Raw genomic sequence first — 17,551 nt, forward strand, 5'->3', positions numbered from 1 at the left:
GATATGGTGTATATATAGTACATTTCAACAAAAGACCTGTGTTCTCAAACCTCCTGTGGCATACAGATTCTAATATAACACTTGGCTTCTAGCTCATCCAGATCCACATAGTACAATCTTCCTACCCACGCCTGAAAAGATAGCAGATTTCTAAAACAGTTTAAGGGGTATTTAGGTTGCCCACTTCCTGGTATGCTGACTTCTGCACTTGTGGATGACGCTCTCGCACTCTTTGCACATGCCTTAACCCATGTGGTCAGGCTGGTAGACTGTGGGCCAGATCTTGTCTTCTGCCTCTTCCTGGAGTAGGTGGAGATCTTTTCCAAGCAACAAACTGCCATAGTCTTCTGCCTACCTGCCACAGCCCAACAAGGAAAGCCAGGTGACTCCTCCTGCCTTCACCTTCCTCCCCAGTCTGTCTGTGCATCCCAGCAGAGTGCGCTGGGCAACTTGCTGTAGAGAAGAAAGGGAAGTCCAAGAACTGGGGAGAGGGGAAGAATTCCCAAGCCATATGCAGTCCTTGTGCCCATCAAGGCTGAAACACTGTGTAGTCTGGAGCCAAAGCGGGGCAAATATGTCTGAGGCTTTTTGGCCAGGGTGGCTACCCAAGAGGAAGGTCTGGTCCCCATGCCAGAAGGGAGGAGTCACAGCTGCTGAAAGGGACCAGAGAGCTGAGCTGGACACCCAAATGCTGGAAGAAAACAAAGCAGGGAGAGGAGGAAGGGAGCACTTTGCAAGTAAAAAGATCCCAGGGTGAGAATGGGTGCTAAAATAGCTAAGACTCTGATAGCAAGTGATCACTGCCTGCTGCAAACAGCTTATTATCCCACGTGCATGCCAGACAGTTGATCCAGCCTCATTGCACAGCATCATCTCTGGAGGTTCTTTGCAGCCTTGCGTTTCTATAGCTTTGTGATTTGATAAGTAATCTTACAATACACTGGGTATTTTATCCTCACAGCCAGTATTACACTCAGTGCTTTTCATTTCCAAAGTGGTTTTAAAAACAGTATCTGCTAATCATCCCTCAGCGGTAGGAAGAAACAAGGATTGCATTTATACAAAATATAATCTCGGAATAAACACCACTGTCATTCTAATGTGGTAGATGCTACAGGTGGATCTGATTACTGTGGTACAAAAATGATCTCTTAAAATGAATACTTATTTTTGCCTGTTTACTGTAGTTTCCTCTGCTGTTAGGTCCCTGTTTTTCAGCTGTGGTCTAGGGTATACCTGTGGAGTAAATTGCAAGACCAGTGATGACTAATGCTTTAAACAGCACTGACTTTAAATGAAGTGAGTGATAAATGATACCATGGTGCGGTATTAGCCTGTTGGACATTTCCATGTTTGAGTGTTAAACTAGACATCTTAAATGAAAAGATTAGTGTTAACATTACATCTAATGTTACTAACCTGATGGCTCAAGTACCTTTTATTGACTTTATTTGAATTGAGTTTGTTTGGTCTTAATTTATATAACAAATGGCCAAATGCACTGTTTTCTCAGTAATTTTTGCATTACGGAGAGCTAGATGCAATGACAGTAACTGGGCCTGGCAGTCTACCATCTGGGTACATGCTAATAAAATAATCATCTGCATAATTTTGGAAGTCATTGCAGATACTGAGGTAAAAATATATTGGGTTTGATCTGAAAATTGCAGGCAGCCCAATAGAATAATAATGATACAGATAATTTTCTATAAAATCCTGGAATAGTTTCTGGTTGGGTTTGTTTTACATGCATCATGAAGCTGCTTATGTTAACTTTGCTTTGATATCAAAGGTAAATAGTGGGTGAATGATTAAATCATTTCTGTTCAGTTTTGCTGAAAGTACAATTCCAGTCAGTATGAAATGAACAATTTCTGCTTTATATTGTGACAGTGATGAGGGGGGAAAACCCCTTTTGCTTGCATAGCTAAATAATAAGTTCTTAGGGCCTACAGATCTGTCACAGTTGGGTCCCGCTGTGCTAGGATCAATAAGCATTTGTAAGGAAAAGACAGTTCCTGCTCCAAGGAATTTTTACTCTGTGGCCTTTTCTGCATTCTGAAATCAACTGTAACTCACCCTAAAGCAGTCCCCAAATAAATCCAGAGAAAGTGATAATTCCTTAAGAAGTGTGTCTCTGTAGGAAGGCATGTGTGGCTCAAACACATTAGCACCATATTTTATTCAAAGTAAATTCCCTTGCTCCTATGCAAAGGCCCTTTCTGCAACTGGAGCTGAACAGGAAATACCTTATTTTTGTGCAAGAGTGCCCACACATCAGGTTGTTTCAGAAATGGCTATTTTCATATTCAGTTCCCACCCTGTCTTCCATCCAATTGATATTTACCAAAAACACTGGAGAAAGTGCAACAGTGGCTGCAGAAAATCACTGGAACAATGAGCTAGACAATTTGGTATCATTGGTAGAGCAGAGTGAGGGACTGGAGTTGTTTTTGTATTTTATTATCCTGAACACCACAAATTCAAACTTCCCTGCAGCCTAAATCTATGAAAATAATTGTGGGAGGGAAAAATAGGAAACTCCATTAAATTTCACTGAAATTAATCAAGTTGAGAGAGTTTTTAAGAAGACCAGCACAGAAATTTTGTAGATGTTTGAAAAGACATTTCTCACTTCTTATTTACTGCCTGGGTTTGTAGCCTGTCCTCTCAGTTCAGGACAATGCAGGATAGTCAGCCCTAAAGATAGTACTCAGGCTTTTGAATGAAGGATATGTGGAGGAGAGGGTTTGAGTCAAACCAGTTTGATTCAGGGAAACCAGTTTGTCAAAGTTTGAAGGGACTGCAGAATGGAAAATTACCAAAGGCAAAATAGATATCAAGACATTGTTGAACAGACTTGCAAAATACTCTGGGAAGCTTGTGGTAAGAGAGAGAGAAGGGCAAACAGGCCTCCCTAGAGCAGAGATCCACATTTGCTGTGTAAGAAAGGTCAAAGAAATCTGACCTGAAATAAAAGGAGAAAAGAGTCCATGTTTTTGAAGAGAAGCCATTAGGGCAGAAGAACCTGAGCCTACGAAGAAAGAATGCTTCAGAGAAAGTAGAAACCGGAGAAGGAACTGGAAGGGTTAGGAACTGCAGAGATGTTGAGTACATTTTACTTGCAGCTAGGCTCTCTTATGTTTAATTTTTTAAGTAAAGTATGACTTTTAGTATTCAGAAAACTGCCAAGCCTGTACCATCCACATGTGCTGGAGAGGTATGTTCTGGACTCAGGGATTTGTACTTTCAGTGAGATGTTGAATGTGTTGGGAGCAGATTAAGGAGATGGCACTAATACCAGATATCAAACACTGGGCTCGAGAAATGCCGCTGCCCATGTTTTGCAGCCACGGCTTCATGCCTGTAGACCAGAAGCCAGGACCCATGAGTAACACTTCCTACCTGCAGCAAACTTGTGGCAGTCTGGCAGATGTCCATCAGAGGTGCTCAACCACATCTGCAACACTGGGACAGGTCAGTGGAACAGGGCAGGTATGGGGGACGGGACAGGCTTTATTCCACATCTTCCCCTAAGGCATGGGTTGACGTTACAGGTAGGCTGATGTAGCTGCTGCCGCGGAAAGGGGAGGTCCCATCCCCTGTCCCTAGCCACAGGCTCTCACCCTTTTCTATCATTCCTCTGGCGTTCAGCCGACCATGTGGTGAGGTGATGCAGGGAGCTATGCCAGCAGAAAATGAAACATTCATTATGGTAAGGTTCTTTGGCAGTTTCATTCCTTCGGTTGGGTTAACAGGTCCAACGAGGGGCTGTGCTGGCACAAGGGAAATGATAGTGGCCAGCGGTGAACCTGGATAATCTAACCAGTTGGGTCAAAATTCAGTTGGAAGGGATCTCTGGAGATCGTCCAGACAAACCGCCAACTCAAAGCAAGACTATCACCAATGTTACAGTGGTGGTTGGAAGTCTGGACTGTCTCAGCTTCGGTACCTTTGTGTGTGAAAGTGGGATAACTCCACACTGGGGAAATTGAATAACTGTTTGGTGATGCATCTGGAGATCAGTAGGAGAAAAGTGCCACCTTAGCATGAAGGACTTCTAAGATCGTGCTACACTACCGGGTGCCAAGGGTTTTTCCTAGCCTTCACACAAGGTTTGTGATATATGGACTAATGTTGTAGGTGCAAGACTGAATTTCTTCAAATATTAAGACTTCTAAGTAAGGCTTATGAAAAAATCTAACATTATGTCATTGAAGAGGGGATAATACACAGCCGCAAATATCCATCTGGTTCTCAGAAGACTTAAAACTGGTGGTTTCCTGGAAGCTATTTCTGATGCGATAATGGCTGTCGTATTTGTCTACCTAAACCCAGTGATGTCAGAGAAGAGAAACCCTCTCTGCTCCTTTACAGTAGCTATTCCAGACTGGGTCAATAATAATCAGTTTCTTTAAAAAAATATTTACTTTTTATCAGGAGTTTACATAACTTGTTCTCCAAGGGAACAAATACTGTGTTTCAACTTAGTTTGAAACATGGGAGGAGTAAAAGAAGTTAATGAACAACATTTGCGTCAACATCAAAGCACTTTCTTTCTCTAGTAAATACCCAAACTAGCACTTTCTGATGCAATAATTAGAAGTTCATGGTCAACTTCTGTCAGTTTGCTCTTTAGCACACTTTTGAGACATCATGCAAAAATCCCACACTGGCCCTGAAAGAGTTAACTGGAGGCAGGGAGCATAATACACATATATATACATACCTTAGGGTGAGCCTGATCTTATTACAGAGCATTATGTATGCTGAAGAATTATGTTAAAATGTAATAAATAAATGAAAATGGGAGGGAGGAGCCTTAGAATTCCCTCCAGAGGAAAGGCCTGGAAGCAGATACTGTGGGTTCTTGAAAAAAGAGCTGCCCAGCTGGCAAGGGAACAGAAAGGGGTGCAGGATTTAAGACATGCAAGGAGGATCCCAGCCGCTGGCAGGGATCTTGCCTGGGAATCCTGTGCAGCAGAAGAAATAAGTCTTGGTTTCCTTTTTGGGGATGAGGATCTCTCAAAAACAGATCTGCGCTATTTGAGCCCGGAACTGGAGACTGCTGTCGCTTGGATAGTTGAGCAGGCCTGAGGCTGAGTATGAGCTAAGTAGAGAACTGAGTTCTGAAAAGATCTGGACATTTATAGGCATGTACAAGGAGTTGGCAGTCCATGCAAGGGACTGTCCAAGTCCAGTAAGCCTGCTGTGAGTGGAACATAATCCTTTTGCTGCTTCTTTTCATTATACCAGAATCTGTAGCCTTGCTCTGATTGGGACAGGAATTAGCAGCAAACTGCCCGCATTCCTGTCCTAAAGGATATAAAAGCCACTGGCAGAGATGGAAAAGAGAAATTATTACAGTAAAATCTGGAGAGCTCCATCCACTTGCATGGAGGAAGATAGGCACTGGGGACAAGGCATTTTTTGTCCTCAAACTGCAGGAGACAGAGCATTTGAAATTGTTTAGTCCAGGCATATCTAACAAATGAGCAAATGGCTTGTGGTGGAGAACAGCAAATAACAATGACCTATATTTAAGAGTGGTAACCACAGGGCTGCTAGACTTGTTCCAGTAACATATAAGACTTATGAAAAGACTTTGGAGGAAAGAGTGATATCAGAGGGGGAAGGAAAGAGGAAAGTGGAAAAAAATATGATGTGCTTTTACTAATGTCAGGTCACATCACACTATTATTTTGAAGATAATCAATTTTTGTAGCCAGGGGAAATGTGGTAGATCTCCTAGGCTTTAGTAAAGTCTCTGATAGCTGCCACATGGGGTATTGCTGAAGATGTTATTTACATTTTACACTTCTACTAAGGAACTGGCTAAAAGGGAGACAACAATATTTACTGCAGGAAAGGAAAAGTATCAGTTTGGAGGAAAGCTAATAGTGAAGTTTCCCAGATATCTAAAGTCAGTCTTAAAACAGATCCTGATTTAATATATTCATTAATGTCCTCAGCACACAAGTAAGTACACGTTTATGCAACTTGCTGGTGACATTTAGAGGGCACCATCAGTAAAGGAGGATCAGGATATTCTGCATAAAGGGCCAGGTGACCTTGAGGACTGGAGTATCAGAAGTGGTCTGAAACTTAACAGTGAAAAGAAGAGAAAACCTGAGCCGTGTAGTTAGGAATGTGCTGCTGTAAGCTCATCAGTGGGATAAAAGAGGCGACAGGAAAATGTGGACATTTGGCCTGGTTACCGGATGACTGGACTGTCAGCGTGATGCATCTGAAAAAGAAATGCAGTGTCTGAAGGTCTCCGAGCAGCAGCAGAGCAGGGAAGTGTGAATGCCATGTCCAAGGAACCGGCACGGCAGCTGCCGTCCGGTGCCTTGGTGTAGCCACCACCACTCGGGAGTGGGCTTTAGTTGAAGTGGGTGTAGGGAAAGTCTTCTAAGATGAGCAGAGAGGCCCTTATAGAGGAGGAGACTAGGAAAGTGTGGTGCTTGTATTCTTGCAAAGTGAAGGCTATGGGGGAGTAACAGCAAGGAAAGCATTTTTTTGAATGGAAGAGCCTGCCAGACATTGTCAGTCGCTAAAACCTGGACAGACTGAACAGTCAGTCTGTCTGAAACAGAAGAGTGTCACCCATGCATCTAGAGCCCGTGTCTGCACTGTGCTGTGATCCGGCAGCCGTAGGCACAGGCCAGTCCCGGCAGGCCTAGCCAGGGCCCTCCTTAGAGCGAAGGCAGTCCTAATCCGTCCCATCCTGGTGAAAAGGGAGAAACTGCGGAGGCAGGCAAGAGCAATGTGCAGATAATGCTCTCTCCCCTGTGTGGGAGTCTGGCGTGCAGGGACTGCAGAACTGTTAGATATTTGTCTGTGTATCCTTTAAAAAGGAGAATTGAAGAAAGCTGATAAAATAACTTAAACTTGAGATCTGCTGCATAGGGTCCTTCAGAATCTGCCATCGCAAAATGGGAAAAGCAAATGGATGTAAAGTCAGGTGAATGTAGAAGCTGATTTCTTTTATACTGTATATACAGTATAAAGGGATCCTATGACAAGGCAGTTTTACATGGCTGTGCCAGTAAGGATATGTATCTAAGTGAAATGGCTCTGGCTTGCAGGGGAGGAAGGCTACATTACAGTCTCACTCATACAGACCTGAGTCTGGAGTGAGTCTGCTGAAGTCAATGAGGTTATACCAGCTGGCATTCAGCCGAGTAGTTTGGACTGCTTGACCAACTATCTTTTCACCTTTGTGAGCAAACAGCAGCAGATAAAAGTTGGCCTTGTCTGTGCTCTTCGTGGTGGCTTAATCCACAGCACAGGCTCACTTACCAGACCTCTGTACACAAGGCAGAGTTAATTGGCGCAGATCCACCCGAGTGGAGATCCCTGGAGCTATGCTGATTTTTACCAGAGAACGTTCTGACCCAGCCACATGATTTCCTTATGCAACAGAGCTGGTGAGATTTTTCAGTGAGCTTAAATTAGTGATAAAAGATAACTCTTTCTGCAGTGCATGAATGGGGAACATATTTTTTGTGCAACTATTTGCTGGGGAGGTGAGGACGTTGTTCCCAAGACATTACAATTTATTTGTTCCATCTCCATTGCTCCTTTAGGCCAGACTGTGTTTGGACTGCAGCACTGCATGTTCATGGATGAGCTCCTTAGTGTTGATGTCACAAATCCTGTTTGAATGGTCTCTATTTTTATTAATCTTATAAGATAAATAAATATTTAATATCTTATAAGATAAATAAGTATCTTATAAGATTAAAAAATTAAAATAAGTAGCAACGCAAAAGGCATGAGAAACACAGATGTCTTAAGGTGCAATACTGACTTACCAACAGTAGGTGGTAGTAATGCATTTCCAGTAACACAGTATCTTTGTGATGGATTTGAAAGGCCAAAAGAGGCTTAGATCTGAATCCGTCTAAAAAATCATACAGGCCAACGGCTGTAGAATATCATCTCCTCAACATCAGAGGGTGTTTAGCAGCCCAGTCACGGCCCCACGTCAGTCTGTTGAGCTTTGCTGAGTTCTCAGCTGAAAAACGACCATATAGGAGAGTGGCAGGAAGCATAGCGGTTGTTACGAGACTTTGTGAATTTTAAATCTGTTTTCAGGAGTTCATAAAAAATTCTCTCTGGCCTGCACTAGGGAAGCACTCTGAAAAATTATTGCAAAGATATGAAAGACCAAGGTGGAAGACTTCTGAGATACAGCTGCATAGGTTTATACTCTTTATTTTAACCTTTTTCACCCTACTGTTCTCTCTTTTCCATATCTTCATTATCTCTGAAAGAAATTCTACTTTTTCCTCCCTATGCATATAGAATCCTGCAGATGTCATTATGTCACATTGTTTCATTGCACTAGGGAGTCCAGCGAGCATTTCTATCATCCTTACGCATCTGATTAACACAGATTTTTGTGATGGGGGTGACAGTTCAGCTGGACCAGTTTCCATGGTGCCTTTAAGCTGCAAGTATGGGGTCTGGCATGCATTTGCTATGAGCCGATGAGGAGCTGAAAGAGGGGATTTCTCCCTTTGACCTCTTTGTTAGGGGTCGCTAGTGCTAATCGATTTTCCTATTGGATTTCAGCGATTCAGGTGCTCTGCATAGCCATGCCCTCTGAAATTTGCTATACAGACTGATTGAGGGGAGACGATCAAATCTGCAATATTCCTGCTGATTCCTTTCAGCAACCACTGAAAGGTCAAGCAAATACTTACTAACCAATAGGAACCACTAAGCTCCTCTGCCCCTTTAGGGATAAGAAGAACTGTGTTTTGGTTTAAACGCTGCATTGCTACCAGCTAGTGATATGCATGTACAATATAAATAGGAAGGGATGAAGATTTTAAAGAACAGGTTGGACAAATATCTGCCAGAAATGGTTTCAGTATAGATGGCCTGCCTTTGGGCAGGGGGCTTGTATCAGATTATCTCTTACAACCTGTTTTCTGTGACAAACAAGAATAGTAACCTTCAGCTACTCATGAAAATGTGGGACATGCAAAATCTACTTATCTTTACTGTGGCAGTGATAAAACAAATTTTGCTTGTCTGTCTGCCACAATAGGCTAATACAGCTTTGCCTTGTCAAGAGACGTACCATCTACGTTCACAGTACTTTGCAGAGGAATGCTAAGGGCCAGTTTAGCAACATTTTTATATTGCCTTTGATTTATGGGAAGTCAAGATTACTCAGCACTTACAGCATTGGGCTCCTAGCCATTATGTATGTCCAGGTACCTGTGGATAAATATTTTAATGACTAAAATCAAAGCTAGCAATTGATCCAGATCCCAATGAAATCAGTGAAAGGCTCCTGTAGATTATATGAGGAAACAGGTTGGGCTTCTATGGCCAGACAAATAGCACTGAAATCAATGCAAGGATGCTTATCCACTTCAGTGGATGAACACAGTCAGGTTCTGTGTTCCCTCCATACATATGCACCGTCACCTCTGCAATCACATGCATGTGTGTGCACACACACAATTACAGAAGACAGATCCCAGAAATCTGTTCAGAAACATCTCTGAGGTTAGGACTTGTCTTCAAGGAATTTTGCTTCCTCCTAGAACGTCAAAATAAATAAACTTTTTGTCTAAGAACATACTCCAGGTTTCAGTTTAGAAGTATCTATCAGAAAAAAATGCCCTTTGTTAGAAATTTAGGCTTTTTCCAATAGCTGTGAAATAAATAATGCAAATATTCTCATTTCCTGACAGGCAAAATGTATTTAAGAAATGGTTAAATATACTTGTGAGAGAGCTTTTTACTAGTTTTGTTTTGCATTCTTTTTCTGACTAGTATATGCATGACCAGCTGTTTTTAGAACTAGTAAAAATTCTCAAGCTCACATTAGGAAAGGTTTCAGTTACATGATCTGTAGCTACAGTTGTTAAAACACTTGGCATGGCATTTAAAAATGAAAAAATTGTTTTTATTGAATAAAGCACCAGAACACTGAAATAATATTTCAGTGGACTTACAGAAAATGTTTTTGAACTTTGCCATTAATGACCAAGTGATAGGCAATTTGGTAGGCAGGGAGTTTCCAAATGGGACTTAAAATGATGTCCGTTTAATCTGTGTGAGCATTAGAAATTTCAGTGCACTTGTATGGGAAGGGGTTGTACCCAAGTGACCTTGACCAATATTTCCTTATCCACACTAATCTGCTAGCTCTTTTCACCCAAGAGCTGCCTGCATATTGGTGGTGAAGTACACATGCAACAAAAGTCTCCCTTGTCTTTGTGGGTCACCTTAAATGGGGAAGTTAGCAAAGTTTAGTAAAATTCTAGCAATTTTTGTTCTTAAATGTGCTCTGCCTAATAATGTTTCCTGTTTTCTGGGCAGAAAGTACCTACCTTGTGTACCATCAGTATCTGCCAGGCAGCTTGTACAAACCTCTGTCTCCATTACGGGAGCGAGCTCAATAAGAAGTATGTTTGGACTAAAGTGATAGAGAAACTGGGGCCTGTAATGGGGCAGTGGCTTGTTGCTCTCTCAGATTACTTCAGACTCCAGGGGGAAAATAAATGCTGAGAGTTAAAGGAATGTATGAAATTCAGAAAGACTGTAGGAAAAACTAGTCTGCCATTCTCAGAGCAACAAAACTAATGAAATAAGGGCAGCTGATTGAATCTACCACTGAGGATCATTAGGAAGATCTAGCTTCCTGAAACAGGGTGGAGGGTACCAATGCCGGTGTTGTGCACTGCTGCTTCCCTATGGGCCCATGGGGAAACCAGGCCCTGGTAGAGCACTGAGGTGGGCCAGCCTGCTTTGCCCCTTCCAAAGAGATGTTTTTGCAGAGCAGGATAAAAGCTCTGTCCTTCTGCCAGCCCTTGGGAGATGGCAGGGAATGGGAAAGCTAATGGCCCAACTTTTACCAGGGCAGGAAGGCAACTCAGACCCTGGCCCTGGCCCCTGCAGGGACCGGAGCATCTTGCGACTAACATAGCAGTTGGAGCCAGCTCTGCCCTTGCCATCCGGGTCCTTGGGCTCGGTGCCTCTTGCAATGCTTAGGGCTTCCTCAGCAGGCTCTGCCCCACTCACTGCCCCTTTGGTGCACCCTGCAGGGGTTGAGGATCCAGGAGGGTGCTGGGAGGGGATGGGGGCTGCGGAGAGGCGAAGGAGGAGGCAGTGAGGACTCTGCCCAGCTAACGGTGAGGATGCATGGGGAAGATCCTTTGCTCCATGGGCTGCCAGCCCTGCCACTCACCTTGTCCCCACAGCCCTGGGGCTACAGCACTGCTCACAGTCCCTCTGACACTGGGCCATCTCTGCCCTTCAGCCTGGGGCATCTGCCCACCAGCCTGCTACCCAAATATGCGATGCTCCTGGCAGTTGCAGGACCAATCCTCAAGTGCTTCCTGCGTCTCCCTCTCCTTAAATCTGGCCTGCAGGTTCTCCTGCAGGGGCTGGCAGGCACTCAAGTGATGCTTGCCCCTTACTGGGCTAGCAAAGCTCCATACACAGTCCAGCCGAGGGGCTGTGAGAAACCGCCACTGTGGGGAGGGGACAGCCCTGCAGACCTAGTGTACACTGGCAGAGAAGGGGAGGTTACAGGCCCATCTCAAATGCCCTCTAATTAGTATCCAGGCCTTATATTTACTCCTTGAAAGTCATTCCTGGCCATATGCCCCTGTCTCTATGTAAAGATTTGATGGAAAATAAAACTACAGTACCCAAACAAATCAGCATAAAATAGTATCAAAGAATCAGGATGATGGTTTTATTTTTAGGGTAAAGCGGCCACTGCTTTGCATACAAGTGGACAGAGGATCCAAAATCCATAAGGAAACCAAATGTTTGGCTTCACATTCAGACATCATACTGTGTCCCCTCCTAACCAATATTGCAGCTAAAGGGATCCAGGAGGTTAAACGCTGGCAGGGTTGGGGGACTCGTTGTTGTTGTTGTGTAATGAGAAACATGACATATTCCTGGTTTTTTTGAACTGAGAGTTAAATGGAGTGTAACTAACATTTGTCATGCTACCAGCAGTCAAATTAAATATGCTGGAGTGGAATGGGGTGGGGTGGGATGTGGGGAAGAATAATTTGGTCCTACCACCATGACTTACAGGCTGCAGGCAGGACAGTACGGAGATGTGGCAGTTCCCTGACGGTTACTTTTGTCCTGCCATAGACAGTTCTAACAATTACACTTGCACTTAATTACTGCACTTAGACTGTGGTGGGCTAAAGCACTCGGTAGACTAGGAGGTGTTAAGAAGCAGAGAGCGTTTTAAATTTTGAAAATCCCCTTGAGAAATATCCCTATTTCACACTTATTATTAGCAAAGCCAGCTTTGGAGAGAAAAACTCTGCTTCCACGATTGGAACCAGTGTCTTTGGCAAGAAGCAGGTATGTAGAAATCTCTTGCAGCAATCTCTCATATAGGGATGTCTACGCTCCATCTGCTCTGAAAATCAGGTAGCCGCTGAGTCATCTCCTGTGCCATGTATTTTTGACATCATTTTTAAAGGTTATCAATACTGGGGCACTGCATGCTTAGCTGTTTTTGTTTTTGTTTTTTTAATCTTATATCATTTTCATGTGGGCCTGAAAGTAAATACCTGTCTGGTCCTGCTGCTAAATTCAATGACTAAGCTTCTGGTTTGTGCCAGTGGTGAAGGATTTAGTGTTGCAAACTTAAATAATTCAAAGAAGTGACCTATAGTGATACAAGGCACAGATCCAACAGGCAGAAGGTCATTTTATTCTTAAACTGGTCATAGGTCTGAATGAAGATGACTATGACCATTTCTTACGGATTCACCCATGTAGCAAAATACATGCAGAGCAAGCAGCATTTGTAGGGGGAGGATTGGAGCAAAAAAATTGCAAATAACATGTAAATTACAAATAACACGTGCAGCGCTCAGTCTTGGCTGACACTGTCAGCACCCAGCAGTTCCTGTTGTGCTGCTTCTGGGCTAGTTTCTCAGTTTCCTGTGCTTATTGTGCACCTTGTGTGTTGGGCTCCTTTGAAAATGTGGGTACTTGTTTTGTTGCCTAATTAGAAGCAGAACTCATCTGAAAATGTATTTACTTTCCCTCCAGGGATGGTACTACACCAAAACAGACTGTATGCTTTGGCTTAATTTAATAAGTCATAATCTCTTCTCATATTTTATTACATGTTAGTGTGAGGTGATTTTTTCCAGAGATGACTCAAAATAATACAAAAGGAACAAGTTTGTCCTGTGAACAAAACATGAATTATAGCTGATAAAATCAAGATAGTTTGAAGGCTTGCCAGCACAAAGAATGAATTCCCTCAGATTCCTAACTTGCAGAGTAATGTTAGCAACCCCAAATTCCCCTAGTAATTTTGAAGTTTAGAGGAAACTTAAGGACACTCTAAGGAAATCAATAGAAAGAAAATGTTTCCTGTTAACACAGAAAAGAATTACTGTGAAATGAGGAAAGGGACAAGGTGATTTCTGATTTTTTGATGAAGACCCACCATTCAGAGTGCTCTTGGACACACTTCACCTGTGCCTTTTGGATGTGGATGTTGTTATGCTCATGGGGCAGCTGCCATCTTGAGAAAGTATGTAACGCTGTGCATGGAAAAGTCGGCGTAAACGGAATGAGGTGTTCACTTGGTTTTCTGAGTTTCCTGCATGGGGAATATCGTGCTGAAGCTCTGCAGACTGCACTGTCTCACAGCTCCTTGCCAGGTGCAGTTCAAGATGTGAGCTTTGGTTTTTATAGCCATTTGTGGGTGGAATACAGCATGTTGTGCAGATTCCAGGCTGCGAGCCTTTGGATGGGAGGTGTGGATTCAGCAGGCAGGTATAACTGAGCATTCAAAGATTTGCAGTGTGGATCTCGTATGATTTGATGATCGGGTGGAGCTATTGTTCCTTTTAATGTTGGAAAGCCTCTTTCAGTCAGGCGTTTCTACAAAAATGAGTGGAGCTGGTTCAAATAATGACTAGTGTTTTTTTTAATGTACTGAGCATGCATTCAAGGATCACAATAAATTCATAAAAATTCAGCCTATAAAAAGTTGTGGAAGAGTCTCTTTTTGTCCTCATCGGTTTCTCTGTAACAGAATGAAAGAAATCAACTGATTTCTGTGGAGAATGTATCTTGTGTGCTGAAGTCAGGCCCAGTTCAGTAAAGAATTAAAACATATACATAAGCACTTTTAAGTTAAGGACTTGTTTAAGGGATTTGACTGTAGGTAGACTTATTCATGTGCCTAAAGTTAACCTTGTGTTTTGCTAACTGAAGGCATGAAAGAGACAACTGAATAAAGTATATGAGGCTCTGTCTCAGCAAAGCACTTCCGTATGTTCTTAAGAACTCTGTCTCAGATTGGAACTTGGTATCCTGATGTTTGTAGAATGCCAAATAACGCAAAAGGGTGCTCTTATACCATGGCAGATCATTCATTTTCTTAGATGCCTTACACTAGAATTTTCAGATGTCCACTGCCCCTGAACCTCAGTGTCATGTGCACAGCTTAAGGGATTTATAACCACAGCACTTCTCTGCCTCGTGCTTTGGAGGTGCATTCTTGAACAGTTCCCCAGTCTGATCTCTTTTGGTGCTTTCTAGAAAAGGGCCTCTCCAAAATTGTAATTCTCTCAAATTAGACACCTCAAACCACAGGGAATGTTTTAAAAAAATATGTTGCTGTCTAACGATCATATTCCAAACTTCCTTTGTAGACTTGGGCAAGTTGCTTAACCTCTCTGTAGCTTCATCTTCTCCACCTGAAAAGGAGGGAATATCTGCATTGTATGAATGCTGTACAGCTTAATTCAGAAATATGAGCAAGAGGTGCTCTGACCTCCTGGTTTGCAGGATGCTATTAAACTACAAAGCATTATTAGTATTGGAATTTAAGTAGCAATATGCATTTATTCCAAATATACTATTACCCTGCTTCATGCAGTACTATCTAAAAGACCATTCACATTACAGAGACATGCTCTGTGTGGTTTGTGTGAAGACTTAGCTTCACGAAGTTTTGCAGTGACTTATGTGGGGCCAGAATTCCACTTCATAGTCAATTTAAGCCTGTCTAAATCTTTGCAAGATCAGGGCATGTATATCATAAAAATGGGAGTCGTCCTTGATTTTTATAAATCCTACCGAGTTCTTTATTAGGCACAGAATACACTTAAAAAGAGAAAAAACATAAATATGCATTTCAAATCAGCTAAATATTGCTGGGGTTAAATAAACTTTAGTCTTATGAATAATTTGGAAATTTTAGTTCAGCGGAAAGATTAATCAAGGTTCAGAAATATCCCAGAGTCAATGATACTCATTGCAACTGCTGTCTGAAATCAGTATGTACTTTCCAAACTCTTCAGAGGGCTGGTCCCTACTCCAGAGAATTCACAGCCTAAGGCAGGGAGAGAGAAATCCCTGAAGCAAAAATGCAGCTTCTCAGTGCTTTTCAGATACTGAGATTGAAATTGGTGGAGGTTGATGGCAGTCTATTAATGACTCTCTTATCTTTGATGATTTTTAAAAAATGAAGACTGTAATGCAAATGAGATTGAGAGTGTACAAAATCTGAGATGAGAAATCAGTTCCCCTTTGCCACATTTTTAGTTTGACTACATAGCTACAATTTCAAGCTGACTTTTCAGCTCTCCTTGTATAAATGTAATAGTGGTTATTTTAAATGCATAGATCATACTGGAAGGATGGCAGAATGGATGCTTTCTAGTTCAAGGTCTGCTGCTGAAAACATTTTCTGCTTTATTAACTTTATGTATGCTGTGATGTCTCATAGTGCTCAGTGGGACTACTCTTGGGTGCCAGGATTTGCAAGATTCGGGCCAGAACAGAATGTGAGATTAGTCTCTGAACCAGCACATCTTGGTAAAGCATGTGAACAAACTGCAGATTTGTGGAGGGTCACAAAGCTGGACTAGCTGCTGCCTCGTTACCACCTCCTGATGTCACCTGGAGTTTTCTCCTTCAGTCTTTGCAACATGTAGCTCTGATAAACCACCTTTTGCATCATACGCACCAACTGCGTATCTGCTCTGTTTAGCTCACTAACACTTCATATTTGTGAGTAATTTTCTTTAACAAAGAAAGACATTCTTTCATGGAGAAATCAGCCTGGCAACTTGTGAATTCTTTAGTGTTTGGTCTGATGCAGACAGTGTTTCTGATAAAATCAATAGCTGTATTGATTGAGTAGCAACCCGAAGGACTGGGCCCTGGACTGGGCTAACACAGCTGAGAGATGAGTTTCTATGTAGACTAGAGATTTTAGATCTCTTCATATGAACTGTGCTCAATAGATAACTAACCCCTAAATCAATCTTTTCAACCCAAAAAACATAGCTCTCGACATTCTTATTGTGATTGAACTCCTAAAAATGCCGTGAAGGTGCTGCCTTTTGTTCTTCCACAGTTGTATTCTCCATTATGGGAAACTCTCACTTCCCTCAGGACATAATAGTGCATTTAGCTTGCTGACTCCTTCAACAGAGTGAGCCCTTTGAGTGACCAGGAACAAGAGGACCTCAGAGCTGCCTAGGGTTGTGCTAGCAGAGCTATTACAACCCTTTGCTCTTGTGGCCATAAGGAAATGCAGCTCTAATTGCTGCAGCTCTCCAAGTCTTTTCAACGCCTATGTGATGCTTTCACCTTCTAATCTTTCAGAAGTAGCCCAGAAAATGAGCACCTGCTGACCCAGAAAAAACTGTGTGTTAATCTGCATGGTCATGCAAGGGCAAACCAAGCGTGGAGCACTTTAGTAGCTGAGCTTCATAACCTCTCTGCTTTGTAGTAATGTGTCCAGCCTCTGGAGAGCTCACAGATTCCTCACCTTGGTTAACCAGCTTTATCTAGCAGCAGGACCGGAAGTCACTTACTAAAGTTTACATTTACTAAGACTGCTGACCTTGGATAAAGCCTCACGGACATCTCATCAGCAGGACTACATCCTTTTTCGGACACTGACATAAAAAGTCTGGCTCTGTGCACAACTGTGCAGTTTTCCACTGAGTTGTTCTTGATTAGCACCAGCATTAGGAAGCAAAGACTTCTAATATGTCTACATGAGTTATTTTTTCGTTTTGCTCTTTAAATTGATACTAATTGATCTGTGCTTTTGCCATAGAACAGTGAAAATCAAAGCTGGGACTGTGTCTGTATTTGCTTATCAATGCTGCTTTTGTACTGGAAGACAGTATCATTTGTTGCAAAATATATGATAGCTAGAGGATAATTAAGGCCTTGTCTATGTGGGAAAAGTGCAGAGGATTAAAGTGATGCATAAATTTAAAGTTGGGTGAAAATCTGGCATATGAGAGGTTTGTCCAAGTTTTGCTTGAAGTGAAACTCAGAGACACATCATCTCTGGATATTTTTCCTCCTCCAGAAAAATATTCACTTACTTGACTGTGTTTTCTCTTTTTAGTGTGCTAAGATTTTGACCTGATGTGAGGGCCACAGGAGATGTTCTCAGGTAAGTGCTCAAAAAAGCTTTGTTTCCTCTGTGGAACCTTTTTGTCCGGGCGATTCAGGTCAAGTATTGTGATAAGCTGGGATCAGATATCCATCT

General features: G+C 42.4%; 1 protein-coding gene across 9 annotated transcripts in view; it reads left to right on the forward strand.

Moving 5' to 3' along the window:
• SENP5 (SUMO specific peptidase 5) overlaps positions 1-17,551 on the forward strand; it is a 166,967-nt gene that overhangs the window by 90,208 nt on the left and 59,208 nt on the right. For all 9 annotated transcript variants that reach the window (XM_067301672.1, XM_067301674.1, XM_067301668.1 and 6 more), the window contains one exon: positions 17,408-17,455. The gene's annotated coding sequence lies outside the window, so the exon portion shown is untranslated. The remainder of the gene's footprint in view (positions 1-17,407; positions 17,456-17,551) is intronic.

Source organism: Apteryx mantelli, chromosome 9 (genome assembly GCF_036417845.1).
Source record: "Apteryx mantelli isolate bAptMan1 chromosome 9, bAptMan1.hap1, whole genome shotgun sequence".
NCBI lineage: Eukaryota > Metazoa > Chordata > Aves > Apterygiformes > Apterygidae > Apteryx > Apteryx mantelli.